Below are 4,198 nucleotides of genomic sequence, written 5' to 3'. Positions count from 1 at the left end.
GGACTGTAATCTGAACGGACTGTATCTGCTTTGGGTGAATTGCTATGTAATCTATTGAGCGACTCCGATACAACTGAATTCTGTTGTTGTACTGCTTGAAGCAAAGTGTGAATCTGCTCTAAGCTTCTACCAGCCTCTGAATCTGATGGCTAACTAGAATCTGCTCTCTTAGCTGCGGCTGCAACGTTAAGTACCAGAGTACGATATATCTCAATGTTGTCATGTCGACCACTCGAGAAGAGTTGCCGCTGACACAGACTGGAAGTTGGAGGACGACGACGGCCGTTTCCAGTCGACGGTTCGCCGACCTTGTGTTTGCCGCGACCGAACCCGGGTGGGCTCTCCGCAGAACCCGCCATGAAGACCTCTGCAGCTAGATTGCAGCTCTCGCACTCGGAAGGAACATCAGAATGACCTGATGCCAAGTGGATCGAGTCCTGAAGAGGTACAACAGGCTCGATGGCAGCGACCTTCGGAGTCGACGGAGATGCCGCATGGTGAGCCACCGCATGCTTCACCCATCACTGGAGTGGTGAGCGGCCGGATCACTTGTGACCACGAACAACGAAGTGAACGGTTGACAACGGAGTCGACGAATGCTGAATGTGTACGCCAAGGAGCTCGCACGGAAGTGCGTTGCTCCATGGATCGAGAGCGCCTTGATGTCGAGTGGCGCTTCCTGAAGCCATGCCGAGTCATCGACGATGAAGATGAGCGCAATGAAATGGATCTCGCTGCCCATGAACGAATCGCAGCCAGAAGACATGACGGAGAGTGAAAATTGCAAACTTGTTGGAAGTCGCTTAGACGCCTGCCCCATGGTGGGCGCCAACTGTCGTGGGAATGAACCTGACAGTAGAAGAGTAGGGTATGAATGGAGAGGGTAGAGGCCTAGCTACGGCAAGCTTGTATGCAAGATGTATGAGCTCAGGCCCCTCTTGTACAGATAATAGCCCTATGTCTTAGTGCTCAGGAGCTCTTGAATTGTGGAATGTGTGTTACACGGGGTGCGAACCCTTGTGCCAGAGGGGAGGGGTGGCTTCTATAGAGTGCACTGCCCCTCATCAAGGCCTCATCTTCCAAGGGTCCGATCAATGAGGTTTAAAGGTGTACGTTAGTGATAATGTGCATATGTAATTAATGCTATTCATGAATATTATCAGAATGCGTGCCAATTGGCCTCCCTGGAAGTGACTTCTGGTCTTCTGTGTCGACTGGTATCTTCCGAGTGAAAGTTGGTTGTCGAGTGAAGGGGATATCTTCCGAGTGAATTCGTACCGAGTGACTTTTTAAGTGTTATGGCCATCCAGTCAGAATCTTCTTTGTGACCCTCTAGCTAATAATGAGGTACCCTTAGGTAGGACACTTAGGTCAGGCCTGTGACCCTATCCTAGGTACATATCTCCATCAGACACCGAAGACACACTTCTCTAGATTGAGTCGTATGTTATATTTTCTGAGTTTGTCAAAGGTTTGTTGGAGGTCATCCAAAACCTGACTAACGTGTTTGGTCTTGATGACCACGTCATGCACTTAAGCCTCGACTGTCTTGACAATTTGTTTGTCTAGGCATGCGTTTATATGTGGCACCGGCGTTCTTTAAGCCAAAGGGTATTGTGTTGAAGCAGAATGGCCCGTAGGGAGTGATGAAAGCAGTTGTGGCGTGATCGAATTCATTCATCTTTATTTGATGGTATCCGAAGTAAGCATCAAGGAAACATAGTGAGTCGTGTCCCACAGTGGCATCAATGATTTGGTCTATGCGAGGTAAAGGGAATGGATCCTTAGGACAGGCTTTACTGAGGTATTTGAAATCAACGCATAACCACCAGGATTTGTCCTTCGTTAGGAACATGACTAGATTTGTCAACCACTCAAGGTGTTTGATATCTCGAATGAATCCGTCTACGATCAATTTTGCTAGTTCGGTGCCCATGGCTTGACGCTTGGGCTCGGAGAAGCGACGTAATGTCTGTTTGACAGGTTTGAAACCATCAATTATGTTCAAGCTGTGCTCGGCCAGTCTTTGTGGGATTCCTAGCATGTCTGAAGGGTGCCAAGCAAATATATCCCAATTTTCATGTAAGAATGTGTGAATGCTTCATCGAACACACGGTCGGGTTGTGCTCCGATGGACGCTGTTTTAGTGGGGTCCATCGAGTGCACCTAGAATTTTACAATTTCATCGGCGGGCTTGAAGGATGTGGACTTGAGTCTCTTGCTAAGAGTTACATCCTCCCTATCAACCATCCATCTTAGTTTGGTGAGTTCTTCAGCCGCAAGGGCCTAGAAAAGTGCCTCGAGGGCGAGTGATGTGGTTTTATTCTCAGCCCAAAGAGGCCTGTCCGAGTCTCTTATGAGGGTAATGGCACCGTAAGTCCTGGGCATTGTGAGTTTCATGTACCCATAATGCGGTATGGTCTCGAATCTAGTGAATGCCTCTCATCCCAAAAGAGCGAGATAGTCGCTTTTGAAGGGTACAATATGGAAGATGAGTTCTTCGGACCTGTAACTCTCGTAGGTGTCGAATACTACATAGAGGGAGACTCGGCCTGTGCGTCGCGCTTCTCTTCCGGGGATTATTCCTCAAAAGGTTGTGTTGCTCCATTTGATGCGAGATCTATTGAGCTGCATTTTATCCAAGGTATCCTCATAAATAAGGTTTAAGCCAATGTCGCCATCCATTAGTACCTTGGATAGTTTGAAACCATCTATAATAAGGACTAATGCGGTGAGTGTTTAGTTAGAACGTATTCTAGGCTGGTCCTCCTCCGTAAAGCTTATAGGTGTGTTTGTCCAAGAATTTGTTGCTGCCACCAGGAATACCTAGTCGGTTTCTCAGAGAGCCCTTTTCCTTTGATTATTTGAAGAGAAAGTCTCGTAAATTGTGAGAACGTTGATACTGTTGTGAGGCAGTTTGAATGAACGCCCTTCTAGTGGTTTTGTCCCAAGGATAGCTGATACGTCTCCAACGTATCTATAATTTTTGATGGTTCCATGCTATTATCTTGTCAAACTTTGGATGTTTTGTATGCCTTTTATATCTTTTTTGGGACTAACTTATTAACTCAGTGCCAAGTGCCAGTTCCTGTTTTTTCTGTGTTTTTGACCCTTTTCAGAGGAGAATATAAAACGGAGTCCAAACGGAATAAAACCTCCGAAAAGATTTTTTCCGAAACAGAAGATACACAGGAAGCTTGAGAACCAAGGCAGAGGGCGCGAGGGGAGGCCACAAGCCCCCTAGCCACGACCTGGGGGGCATGCCTAGCAGGCTTATGGGCCCCCTGTGATGCCTCCGCCCTACTTCTTCCGCCTATAAATCCTTGAAAAATCCAAAACCACGGGAGAGATCCACGAAAATACTTTTCCGCAGCCGCAAGCTTCTGTCTCCGCAAGATCCCATCTGGGGCACGTTCTGGTGACCTGCCGGAGGGGGGATTCGGATACGGAGGGCTTATCCATCAACACCATTGCCTCTCCGATGATGCGTGAGTAGTTCACCATAGACCTTCGGGTCCATAGCTAGTAGCTAGATGGCTTCTTCTCTCTCTTGGATCTTCAGTACAAAGTTCTCCATGACCTTCATGGAGATCTATCTGATGTAATCTTCTTTTGCGGTGTGTTTGTCGAGATGCCATGAATTGTGGATTTATGATCAGATTATCTATGAATAGTATTTGAGTTTCTTCTGATCTCTTATATGCATGATTTCATATCCTTGGAATTCTCTTCGAGTTGTGGGTTTTGTTTGGCCAACTTGATCTATGATTCTTGCAATGGGAGAAGTGCTTGGTTTTGGGTTCATACCGTGTGGTGACCTCACCCAGTGATAGAAGGGGTAGCGAGGCACGCATCGTGTTGTTGCCATCAAGGGTAAAAAGCTGGGGTTTATATCTATTGCATGAATTTATCCCTCTACATCATGTCATCATGCTTAAGGCGTTACTTTGTTTGTCATGAACTCAATACACTAGATGCATGATGGATAGCGGTCGATGTGTGGAGTAATAGTAGTAGATGCAGATAGTATCGGTCTAGTTGTCTCAGACGTGATGCCTATATGTATGATCATTGCGTTAGATATCGTCATGACTTTGCGCAGTTCTATCAACTGCTCGACAGTAATTCGTTCACCCACCATAATATTTGCTATCTTGAGAGAAGCCTCTAGTGAACACTATGGCCCCCGGGTCTACAT

This window comes from Hordeum vulgare, chromosome 7H, assembly GCF_904849725.1.
Source record: "Hordeum vulgare subsp. vulgare chromosome 7H, MorexV3_pseudomolecules_assembly, whole genome shotgun sequence".
Classification (NCBI taxonomy): domain Eukaryota; kingdom Viridiplantae; phylum Streptophyta; class Magnoliopsida; order Poales; family Poaceae; genus Hordeum; species Hordeum vulgare.
This window is presented reverse-complemented; position numbering follows the sequence as displayed.